Raw genomic sequence first — 13,003 nt, forward strand, 5'->3', positions numbered from 1 at the left:
CTCTTGGAAAGAGGAATGCACTTAGTTTAACATCTTAAAAAAGAAAATACTAACTTAGAGTTTATGAAATTTCTGAGTTCTGTTACACTTCTCTCCAACATCTAAAACACAGCTTGGAAATAAACAATACATGACAAACCATATAAAATTCAGGAGTTTAGATTAAAAACCCAGACAGCCTTAGGGTAAAGGAAGCAGGACCTAGCATTTCAGGAACATGTTGCTTTCATAATTTTTTCACTGATCCAAGACCTGTGGGTCCAAACCTGCACACTGCCGAGTACCTCCTGAAAAGTGGTGAATAGTCTCAAAGGAGGGATTTTTTTTAGAAGTTCCTCTAAATTTGCCGACAGTAATATATAATTCATGGAATAATAATAATAATAAAAAAGTGATTTTAAGCTTGTCACTACAAATCTTTTTTTTTTTTCTCTCCAGAAAAAACAACAACAACAACAACAAAAAACAAGTTACATAGATCAAACCTTGTTAAAGGTAGTATAAACACAAAAGCTTTAGTTCAGGAAAAATACAGCATTAATTTATTACTTTTAAACAGAACTCATGTTTTTTTGAAGTTTAGAAACTGTAACACTGACAGTTGAGCTTGTTTAATGTCACTGTAAAAGGCTGGAAAATGTTTTTTGTTATCTCAAAAAATGTAGACAATTTTTAAAAGTATATCTAAATTTTTGCTATTTTTTCCAGATCATTTTCAAATTTAAAGCTCATATTTTTGGGAAACCATTGATATGATTATTTCCAAAAATGCTTTTCTTTTAAAATGAAGTTTGCAAAAACCCTTCTGAATATACAATTTTGTTTCTATACCTATCTGTATTTGGATCCTTTAAATACTTTTTCCATTAACCTCTGCTTTGCAAGTGCCACATGCCATGTATTTCACAGCCCTGATTTCTTGCAAAGTTTAATTGAATTTGTCTTGAAATTTACAAAATCATTAAGACTTCATAACGCAAACAAGGCATTTATCAAATGATCATTTGCCTGAAAGAAAACAAAATATTGTTTCCGAAACTGTCAAGGACTCAGCAACTGCAAAAAAAAAACTCCATGCTGCAGGATGTACCAGGGCTTGCCTATCAGTGCGTGTGTGTGCGTGTAAATATGTAATGCTGTGCAAAGAGTGCATGTGGTAGTCGAGATACGCAGGTAATATAATCCTGTACTGTGACATCACTCTATTTTTCAGAGTTGTGGTGGTTAAGTCTGTAAAGGATCATATTCAGTGTTTGGAAATTTTTAAGAACAGCAGTTGTGGTCACGTAAGTACCAATAGCTGGAGTTAAAGTTCCAAAGGCATATTATAAACCACTATAAGATTTGCATTTATATAATTATGTTTCTGTTGAAATCTTTCAGCACAGTAATATCTCGCCTGTGAAGACAAGAGCCTGGGTCTTGTAGAAAAAAGAAAACCTTCTGAGTGCCTGCTGGGGGATGGCACCCCTGAAGGAAAGCATCACCCTGCCTGCTCTCCTCTTCACTGTCTTGACCAGTAATTAAGTCCTGCTTTTTCTGCAGATAATGCGTGTGATACAAGCCAAATTGTATCAATAGCGTGATAATGCAGATATCCCATGGGAGATTTCTACTTCACAAAGCCCCCTACTGAAGTTTTAACAGTGTCAAGAAAATGACTTTTAATTGAAACAACCCAGAGGCTGTGCACTGTCTACCTTCCAGAGTGTGCGCTAGTGTCGTGCCTGGTGACATGAATGGGATTTACAGGTTTGCAAATGACTGGTGTGTGTATATATCTATCTCTCTGTTAGACATATAATGTATGTGAAATATGGTACCGAGGTTCAATTAGCAATGTAGAAGGTCACTTAAAAAGAGCTTGACTTTTGAAGTAGTTCATAAAAGCAGACAACTGGTGTTCCTTTTTTGGTTTCAAGACTTTACATAAAATTAAATATTTCTTTAATAAGAGAAAAGCTAGTAGAATAAGAAATAGCTTCTAAAACATAGCTTTTACTGTAATAAATTTTTTTGGTCATAGCTTTTACTGCCATACTATCAGTGAGAGAACATGTATGGTTCTGTTTGGTACTTCTAAGACAAAGACCATAAACATTTAGAAGTGTCCTTGCCCCAGCCTGTTACACTGATTATCACCCCAAACCATGTTTGTATATTGGTTGAAATGAAAGCCTCTCTGTCCAGTCTCAGAGTACTGGACTGGCAAACCAAGAGTGCGTTATTTCCTCCCTGCAATGCTCCTGGGACTGTTCTCACCCCTGGAGCTTGCTCTTTGAGATCCTCTGGCCTCATCGCATCTGTCAAGGTCAGATGAATGTGGAATCTGAATCCTCATGAATATCATTATGCCCCAGAATTTTCCCAAATTCTGAATGTTGGGACCTTTTCCAATCCTTTGCAAGGCTACTCATCTTGAAAAATAAAATAAATTGGTAAATCTCCATTCCAATTGCGGAAGATAGAATCTAGGCAGCTCACAAAAATGTGAAAATATGCAAAGTAAACAGATTGTTTCTGACAGTAACAACCTTGCGATTGTATAAAGCATCATCAAATTGCAACATGCACGTATTAAGTTTTGAGAACAACTGAATTCACAGTGACACATTCTCAGCTCTTGAATTCATTATCACACCTGCTCAGCTTGGAGATTTGCAGTATTGTACCTTGTTCTCAAAGGTGGCCTCCAAAGGAGCACCGTATTATCAAGGTAATCTCATTTAGGTTCAATTTTCTGAAGTTCTTTGTGAGCTATATGGAGAATTGTAGCAAGGGCAGGGCAAAAAGGTGCCAAGTAGAGAGAAGTATACTCAAGCTCTTCTTTTGGTACTGCCATCTGGAAAGATGCCTGAAGCAAGTCCTTAAGGGCTGCTGAAAGGAGACTGTGGAAGGTTGAAAGGATGTGTACTGCAGTGCCCTCACACCTTGCCATGATCAGCTGGGCTGATCCACATGCACATTTCCCTTTGTGACTTATAACAGCTTTATTAAGAAGAAATTCTTAGGGAAAACAAAAGAAAAACAACTTTAAATACCTAATTCATTGTTAGGCAAATGGTAGTAATGACTCACCAGAAAACAAACTTTTTAAAACAAGAAAAATGAATACTTCTAGACATTAAAGCTGGGCTCTCAGCCCCCTAATAAACACCTAGATAAACTTTCATTCAATTATACAGAAATACATACTTCATGACAATGCTACAGTCTCGATGCTGGTCAGTCTGCTGGGGATTCTTTAAATCAACAAGTTAACGGATATGGTTACGGACATTTTTAATAGTTTAATATATGAACCAGATGTAGAATTTTTAAGCATTTCAAAGTGCTGTGGCTTCTGTTAATTCTACTGGGTAGTTTATTAAAGTATTTTTCCACTTATTCTAAGGAAATATATATGTGCAGACTTGCATTTGGGCTGGTCAGTAGATATCACTAATGCTTGTATAAATAATTTTTCATGGTTGTCTTTTCCAGAAGTAGTTGTTATTGTTATGTTTGGAATCTGAGAGTTCTCTTGTAATAATATTTATTTAAGGTCAGAATTAAGGTTATACTGTGATATAATGCATTCTCTATAAAACACGTGCTGAAGCAGCGCACAATTTATTATGTATTTACATTCATTTCCTTGACTTTATATAATTGATACATGAAGATGAGATAGTCAATGATATATTTATTAAAAATACTTTAAAGCTGTTAAAGGGTTTCCATTTCTGTTTGTTTGGGTTCACTCTAATGTGTTTATTTACGCAATTCATTTCGTTATTTCTCACAGATGTACTAATACATCTTCCAATAAGAAAATTGTTTCCTCTCATGAGAGGCACCATGCTATTACAGCAAATGGCTGCAGCTAATAATGGCTGCAGACTGATAGATCTTTACAGCACGAGGTCTTTCAAGGTCTTGCAGAAGCAGTTTGGCAGAGAGAAGTCACCCGGCCACTGCAGCAGTGCGGGCAGGCAATGCTGGGTCTGACAGCAGGCATCTGCTGCCAGTAGCACCAGCAGTCAGTGACAACATGTGCCCCGCTTCTTCCTCCACTCTGCTCGCTCACATACGTGGAAAGTGGCATGCAAATACAAAATCTTGTCATAAGAAAAGGAAAAGTATTTAAAGACTTTTCATTCGTATTCCTTTTCTTCCTTTTCATCCTTATCCTAACAAGAAATGTGTCACCGTGTTTCACATTTTCAGTGCAACTCTTGCTCAAAAACGTCTGTCAGTTAAAAACCGGTGATATGTACCAAAATACGAACAAAAAATGTTTTTGGTAGGGTTCCCCTACACTCTCTCTGCACAGAGCAGAACGACTGACAATGAAGGACTTTGGGCTCAGAAGAGTTTCCTAGGAGCAAGCTGTAACAGGAGGAGCTGTAGAGATACTCTATTTCTATTGCAGTCACAGGACAGCATCTAAGCAAGCCAAGTGTCCCCTTCACCATCCAGTCTGTGGCAGCTTGCTAATCAGGTAGCAATCGGTATGAATACAGTATTGTAAAACAGAGGGAATTCAGAGAAGAGATAAGATTTTTTATTGCTTTTAAAGACAGAAGCTCTCTGTTTACAAGGAGAGCTCTGAGAGCAGCAAATGTTTCCTGCTAGCAGGAGAAAAGTGCATTGCACAGCAGAAGCTGCCCACTGGGTGATTGTTGCTGATAACACAACAGTCTGTCCTGATAGCTTTCCCTGATTTTTATTTATTTATTTTTTATTTTTTGTGTTGTCAAGGCAAACCAAACTGTTTTCACTTTGTGGCAAAGGCAGTTTTTAATATGTGTCTTCTGTCCACAATGCTAGTTCTTTTTTTTTTTTTTTTTTCCTCCCATAAACCAAGTGTTTCCATTTTCAGGAGTGAAAGGATAGGAACAGCAGGCACACAGAAGTTTTCTGTTTAATTCCTTGCTATAAGAAACCATGACTTCTTCTACATCAATCTGTGCCAGTTTCAAGATGCAGAATAAACTTTGCCTGCAATGTTAAGGAGATTGAGATGTTGTATTTTATCTCTGAATTGGTAGGGATAGTAATGCTGCATCAGACAACAAAGAGCAGTTTCTCTTCTCCTATTCGTCCAGTCCTTCATCTACTTCTATCCATCTTCTCCTATTCATCCACCATCACTACAGTTAAAACCTTTAGCCAGGTGTTTAACGGGGTTGGAGTTTACACCTCAGGGTCATAGGCAAGGCCGGGAATGCCAAACTACTGCACGAAGGTATCCTCATTGAGCCTGCAGCTCCAGTCGGCCTTGAAGAGGCAGAAGCCATGCTCAGCTCCTGAGGCCTTCCCTGCAGCCTGAGGGTTCTCACTGGCTTCTGCAAGAAAATATCCTCATGTCCAGATGCCAGCTTGTCACAGCTCATTGCCACACAGTAGTGCTGATTACCTCTTCTAGACATTAGCAATAGGCAAAGAAATCCAGGTATATTTCAATACGTAACCAGTCTGCTCTCCTTTGCCACGATTCTACATTATAAATCACCAAGGGTGCCTGTTAATAAATACATTTCAGCACAAACATGCCTGATATTTGTGTACTGAGATACATTTCCATATAACTGTGTGAGAGGACAGCTCAGATACCCACAGGTAAATGGGACTTGCCTTTATTACATTTCTATATGTTTGCTATAGCATTGAAAAGCTAAATTAGCCATCTAGCTCCATTTAACAACACTTGAGAAGCAAACATGCATCTTTAACAGTTCAAACAAGCTTTCTTATACTGATGACTTGCTTATTTCCACCAAACACCAGCATGCTCAGGAAAAACCTCCACACATGCCTTTCAGGACGGGTTGAGGAGTCAGCTGGCGCTGCTTCTAACACACCTGGTGCCAAGCAAGGCCCTTGGTGGCTGGGGGGAGGCTGTGGAGGCCCCAGCTGCAGGCAAGGGGCCGGGTAGCACCAAGGGAGGCAGGAGGACAGCTGAGCTGGTGGCAAAGCAGTTGGAGCAGGTGGGGTTGATTACCTGATCAGGAGCTATATAACGGCTGGGGAGGGGGATAAGGGGTGGTTTAGTTCAGCCCAGCCTTGATTTTGTTTTGGGTGTGAGGGGTGTGTGTTGGTTTCCAGGTAGTTACTTCTTTTCAAAGCTTCTGCTTTTACCCTCTGTTTGCAGGTTCACTGTGCTGGTGATGATGAGGGGTGCTTTGTTGGAGGCTTTTTGTTTTAGTATGGGGATAGTGTCTGTGTGCTTCTTACCCTGTAGGACTGGAAGGGCTCTCTTTTTTGTAGAGCTGCTGAAAGAAGAGGGAGGATGTGTGCTTCTTCCCATAGTAGATGTCTCACTTTGCTTTTGTAAATAACTGTAACTAATGTAATAATTTTGACAATAACTTTTTGCAGAACTCTTGGCACTGGCTGGGTATGGTTGGGTAGGTAACAAGTACAGTGTTTCTGGGGGTTGGTGTAGTCTAGCTATTTTCCGCCCAAAGAGCGGAAAACTGGAGTTAAGCTAGCGTTTCTTGTTTGCGATACGTAAACTTTTTCAGTGCTCAGTCCCTCCCTTTGTAGAGGTGAAATGTGTCCTCAAAGCATAGCTTGTATGCTAAAGAAGTTAAGATAAATTTTGAGTGTTAAAGATCAATAAAGAAACCTCTAAAGCAATAGGATCATCTCTGTGGAAGCAAATGTAGCTTGACTACATGGTGGCTGTTAGAAAAGAAACCCTGTCTGATTTCTTGCTGGTTTAAGTTCATTGGTTTCTTTAGGTTCAATTCTAATTTACCTTGGACTGACATAAAAATTCGTTTATGTATCTCTGCCTGCGTTGAATTATCTGCCAACTCAATAGCTGGTTGCTGATGCAACTATCACTACAGACTAGGAAAGTTGTAGCTGGTGTTGATGAAGCTTAATGAAGTTTAAAAGCAGGAGTCAAAGTCTGCTGATGACCATGGTTACTTTCTTTGTCTTTGCTTCAAGTTTATGCTGAACTACCCATGTAGGTAGCTGACTGCCAGCTATAACCCAGACAAATCCTAGAGTAGGTGAGGGCTAAGCCTTGTCATTTACTGGGTAATGGAATATTTCGAAGGAGGCAGTCCCCCTAATGCAGAGAGGAAAAGGACTGTGTGTCCTGTTTCCTGCTATTGAATCCCGCTCTTGCTTTGAGAATTTAATTTAATTTTGTTTTTTAAACCTATCAGACAGTTATGAAGAAGGAAAATGAGAAGCACTTCTGTTGGGTGACATGAAATGCATCTCAGGTTACCAGAATAAATGCGTGTGGTGAGTAACATATTCTGAATTCTCCTACGTAATATTTGCTTACGTTTTCTGCCATAAAGTACACAAAAATACATCAAATGTACTATATTTACTAATCATCAATGCAAAATTAAAAATAAAGGTTCTCAAGGAAGCTCTTTTGATAATTATTCAATGGTTATAAAGTTTATGTTCATTTAAAACAACACACAGAAAGTAAAGCTGAAACTGTAGTCCTGCAAAGGCGTTTGACTATCATTTAAAAGATGTGTATTTGCATGACTGTGTCATTTAAAAAATGTGTTTTCAAACAGGGAAAAAATGAATAACATGGAGAAGGTAGCAGAAACAAAAATATGTAAGTGATAAACAGCTAGGTAGAAAAATAAAATGAACTGACTGAGAAAGGAAAAAAGAACAGAGAGAATAGAGTGAATGACAAAAAGAAAACAAAATCCAGAGGTGTCTTAACTACTTCTATAAACAAACACTGAATTATTTGCAGTATGGAATATTTGCAAATGTATGGATTTTTCCCATTGTAAACTCAGATCACAGGATGTCACATGTTAGTTTTGATCTCATTGAAACGGACTGAAGATGGGGTTTGGAAAGGTTTTTTCTGATCACTGTGCTGCCAGGTGAGTGGGAACAAGCTCTACTCTGAGGCTTATCAAAGCTTTTAACTGAAGCTGGAGATTTGTGCAATGGGTATCTTGAGCATAAATTCTCTTCTTACTTGACGACCTTGAAGGTCTCTTCCAACCTGAATGATTCTGTGATTTTACATTTTGGCCTTTGTCCTTGTGTTACATCTTTGCTGTCTTTATTTGTGAGGAATGTAAAATTAATTGGTTATGGAAAAGGTGTGTGGCTTTTTGTTATTGCAAACCATGTATATATGTGGTTCCTAAGCTGGAATGAAAAACCTTAATGCTGCTTTGGAGTACTTTGGGAGGTGAGGGGAGAATTTCACTGTAGCTCTTAGAAGATATTCTATTAGTTCATTCAAAGGTTTGACTGTCCTAGCAGAACTGATCTGTTTAGCAGTAGGAAGGCTATTCTTTGGAAATGTGAGGAAAGTATGTCTTCCATGGTCTTTATAAACAATTAGCTTTAACTAAATGATTGCAACCTCTGCTGATGGAAATCAATGATATTTTAATACTAGATAACTCTACTAAGGTTGCTGTTTAGTTTCTTGCATGTTGTAATGAATAATCTCAGAAGGAGCTTAAATAATGCAAAGAAATAGGATTGAGTATCTGACCTTGTACTGGAAGAGAGGGGTCAAAAGAAACAGGATCAAGTCCTCAGTGTGACTCGTCAACTGTGTTGGATGGCTTTTAAGCTGGAGAGATCTTGATTCCCTGTTTTGCTTTTCTTGAAAAGGTTTATCAACAAGAGATACTTCAAACTATGTGTTCTGTCCACATTAATACAATCCCTGGCAAAATCAGTGGAAGTTCTGTTTTTAGTACCAAAACTTCAGCCAGGACCTGCAGCTCCTCCAGTTTATCACCTACCATTTTCTGATGGAGGTAGGGCATGTTGCTTTAAACAGCAAATTTTGCAGACAAATTCTTTGTAGCCTTAATGGACAAGACAGAAGATGAAGAAGAAATTCAAGGAATTGGATGTGTCTTTCATAGGACAGAATCAGATTTGGGAGACAGCGGGGTGGCTGGAGCCCTGCAGCAAAGGAGCTAGAAAACCTGGGTTCCTCATCACAGCTGGATGCTGGGTCATACAGCCAGGACATACCAGCATGTATTATGTCCTCAGCTTGTGTCCTGCCAGAAACTGGGAGTCAGTTCTATAGTTAATATTCATCTGACTGATGCTAACTATAGTAACTGATAATGCTGAGCTGAGGCTATTGCTCCAAAACGTTTCCAGTTTCAAGTATCTAGGACAGTTAGTATACTATTGTGAATATTAGTCATGTAAAGGAGACTAATTTTCAGATGCTTGATGTGAAAATATATTCATTTAAAGAAGCTAGTAGGGTTTTAGGTTTTACCTATTGTTGAGGTACTAGTAGACATTAATTTCAGCCTTGTACATACATGGAGATGCTGAAGTTAAGCAGAAGAAACTGGTGAGTTTAGCTTTTTAGGAGATGGCTGATACCTTTTTGCCATAGAACAGAAGTGTCCTGGAGATAAGGAATGTGTGGCTTGGGTAAAGATTTAAGTATACAATTTTCTTTGCAGTGTTATGTGTAGAAGTATTTTTCATTTTCAGATAGATGTGTTTTAAGCAACTGAGGGCCAGCCATGCTATGGTTCAACATGTTTTAGGGAGTTGCAATGTAATATATAATCATTCATATTTCAGATTAATGGATTGATTAGATTAGGAAAAATGTGTATACGTTGCACTTTAAACAATTTTAAAATAGCAGTGTGCAGTAATGAGCCAAGCTAGTCTCTTCTGTTACCTGCCTTATTAGAGTAATAATGTGCAGATCTTGTTTTGCAGTACAGTTATAAACACTTTTTGACATGTAAATTCACCGATGTTCTTCAAGCTTGTATTGATTTTTACAAAAGAGAATTGGTTTATTTGACCTACCTTGCTTAGATTTTTTTTTCCAGGAAAATCAATATAATAAAGTCATTCTTTCCTGTTATCCTCTTCTTCACTAAGCTCTTTTGAGAACAGTCTGAAAACGTCTTCCCTTCAATTATTTCAGTCTTGTTTGCATTAAATCCTTTCAAAGGGACCTATGTAAATGTGCTACTTTAATAAGGATGTCTCCCTATGATATAAGCTAAATAAATTTTACATTTAAGGTGAGTAAGAACCAGTTATGGAGAAAATTGTTCAATATGTGTTCTACCCTAATTTCTTTTTCCATACAGAACCAGCTCCAGCTATAAAGTAGGATGGGAATTTGATGATACAGTATGCATAATTCATGTTTTTGGCCTTCTGTCTGCCCTTTTTCTGGAATTCTACATATTTAGATTAGGTAAAATTATTGTTGCCTGCTATCAATACAGTTTGTTTTTGAGGAATATAATGCAACCTATAACATAGACTACTTGGGGAAAAACGCTGTTTTCTGTTCTGCATGACAGATCCTGACTTTAACACTATTTTGGTGTTCTGTAACAGGACTTTAAACAGAAATTTTCTATATTGTAATAATTTATCTATTTTTTAATAGAGGTTTATATACTTATCTTAGAAGTTTTTCCAGCTGTTTCAATTAATGTTGAATTTAGCAGTTACTCATTACTGTTTAAAAATCTACTGGCTTTATGATTCAGGTGTCACTTCCATGGCCAAAAGCCACTTTCTGCTGCTGCGCAGGAGTCTTACTTGCCCAGCAGCATAACTGTTTGAGATTTCCTGGCCGAATATTTTAAACTTCATAATCCTTCAAGACAAAAATTTAGACTGACATGCCTTTTCTGGACTTCTGGAAGTTGCGCAAGTCCAATGCAACTTGTCAAACAATGTGAAAAAATTTGGTGCTGCAAAATGCTTGCAAGACAACATGCTATTTTTCAAACTTTCAATGTTCCAGAATTATAGTGGGCAAAAAAAAATGCTTCATGGATTAAACTTTGTTTGATATTACTGTCCAGCCTGGTCTTGGTCATGAGGTGCTACTGTACTAAAGTAGTGGGACTCAGATTTGATTGAATATAAGCATTCGCTGTTAAATTTCTTTATGGTTTTGTTTACTCAGACCAACCGGGGGGGAGGGAGGGGAGATAGTTTCAATAAGACTGTAAAAAGACCAAATTAAACAATGGACTCCTGACTTCTAGAGTAAGTGTTAGAATAAGAATTCTTCATTTTAGAATAAACTGGTAATAATGTTGTTCAACCTTTTTCAGCAGCATTACAAATTGAACTTTTTTGGGAAAATGACAAACATAGCTTGCATTTTAAAAATTTTGAATAAGATTTTTTTAAACAAAACTATTCCAAATTGTCTACAAAAAGAAATTTCATTAAAAAAAAACCTCCCTTATTTCAATTATTCAATAGTCTTTTTCAGATGTAGTTTTGTGGTATTATAATGACTTTTCTGAATGATTTGATTTTTTTCTAGCTGCCTTTTTTGGAAAGAACTTGGCATATATGTATGTGCAATTATAGCTTTGAAACAGCAGAATTGTGCAGAATCCTTATGTAAAATGGCCAGTCTGGATTTCACAGCTGGAATTGCGTTTGTGTCTACAGATGAACATGTAAAGTGTTCTTCTGAATACTTTCTCAAGTGTTTCAAAGTTCCCCTTCTGCTCAAATTTATGCTTACAGAAAGAAAACAACAAAAAAGGAGTATTTCTGCACTCTTAAAATAAAGAAAAACTCCCTTTTCCTTGGATACCCTAGCTGCTACCACTTTCAGGTGTTGCAAGCTAGGGCTGGAAAATGGCTGGAGAGAGACTGTCTACTCTTAAAAATGTGGAATTTACCTTCATTCCTCTGAAAATACTTACTGAAAGGCAGGAATTGGTCCCTGATGGTTAATTCACTGTCACAGACAATATCAGCCCATCCTTCCCGAACTGTTTTTATTTACCCATACTATTACTTGGAAAGAATAATACTGTGAGTTCCATTTCCCCAGGGGTCTCCTGCTTCAGTATAGATCCTCCTGCTTTGGCATAGTCCCAAGTCTGTGAATTTGTATCAGAAATTCTGATGTATAAGTGTTCCTGTTTGTTCTGTCTGCAGTTACTTAACTGTCCTGCAAAGTGAAATAATAGTTTAGCACTGTATTTATTGTTTTGTTATTATGCATTGTGACTATTTTGGTTGCAAGTTCCAAATTCCTGGTAACAGTCTATGCTACGTAGCCATTCTATGCTGAGCTCAGGATTTTTTCTGTAGCAACTCTTTTCTTGTCTGGAAAATACTCTTATTTCCTAAATAAATATTTGTTTGAATTAAAATGAAAACATTGGAAGGGTCAATTCCTTGCTCTGGCACAGCTTAATTTTTTTGTATGTATCACTCACCAGCGACACTGGGATCTGCCTTTAGTGGCTGCTAGATGTTAGCAAACTTTATTGGTTTACCAGATTGTGAAAGTAATTGTGTGAATGGCACCGAGGTGCTTAGTACAAACTCTTGTGTGAAATAGCTCATATAAAGTACAAAATGATTTTTGAAATTACTTGAAAAGCCACTTGTGACTTTTTGGCTCCTGTTTCTGTTCTAAATGCTCTGTAAGATAATTTTGTTCATATCCATAGGATCTGTATTTAAAGCTGTTTGAAAATGACTGTTAGTGGATTACAGCTGTGTTCAGTTTGACTGTGGATGGTCCTGCTCTGTGCCTAGTAGAATTATTATGTGGCTGCTCTCATTAAAGCTCAGTAGAACCTAATCATAATTTCAGGATCACTTCTGCTAGAGTGGCTAGATCTGTTCTGGGCTTTAGTTTTCTCAGGACTAGCACTATTTCTGTGACTGTAGAACTGGGTTGGAAAATTCCCAACACAATGCAAAAGTAATTAAGTTGGCTAGATGGTCGAAGAAGCATATGTCCAAATAATTTCCATCCAAATAACTTATAAATCTTATTCAGAATCCATTATCTTCCTTTTCATTCTTTCTGCCCCATCCATATTTCTTTCAGGCTGTTCTGTCTCTATTGGCATTATTCATGGAGTTGCAGCCTAACAGATCTCTTGTAAGGAGCAAGCTCTCCTTTAGAGAGTCTTCCATGTACCAGTTAAAGGTTTTGCGTTGGGTCCCCCAGACGCTCGCCATGATGTGGGACTAAAGGCAGTTTCATAGTCTGGAA

At 37.6% G+C, this 13,003-nt stretch overlaps 2 long non-coding RNA genes across 3 annotated transcripts in view; both read left to right on the forward strand.

Annotated features, from left to right (window-relative positions):
• The first annotated feature begins 251 nt into the window (after positions 1-251).
• Positions 252-3,666, forward strand: LOC121072422. Its single transcript, XR_005821201.1, has 4 exons — positions 252-297; positions 439-495; positions 1,214-1,286; positions 1,384-3,666. It is a non-coding gene; the product is annotated as an uncharacterized LOC121072422 (long non-coding RNA).
• A 2,384-nt stretch (positions 3,667-6,050) lies between these two features.
• The window catches only part of LOC121072423, a 60,182-nt gene continuing 53,229 nt past the window's right edge, over positions 6,051-13,003 (forward strand). The window contains exons 1-3 of one of the 2 annotated variants that reach the window (XR_005821203.1): positions 6,137-6,149; positions 6,364-6,392; positions 7,167-7,248. This is a non-coding gene — a long non-coding RNA (uncharacterized LOC121072423). Of the gene's footprint in view, positions 6,091-6,136; positions 6,150-6,363; positions 6,393-7,166; positions 7,249-13,003 lie in introns of those variants that run through there. The other variant, XR_005821202.1, reaches the window with a different exon arrangement.

Source organism: Cygnus olor, chromosome 6 (assembly GCF_009769625.2).
Source record: "Cygnus olor isolate bCygOlo1 chromosome 6, bCygOlo1.pri.v2, whole genome shotgun sequence".
Classification (NCBI taxonomy): Eukaryota; Metazoa; Chordata; class Aves; order Anseriformes; family Anatidae; genus Cygnus; species Cygnus olor.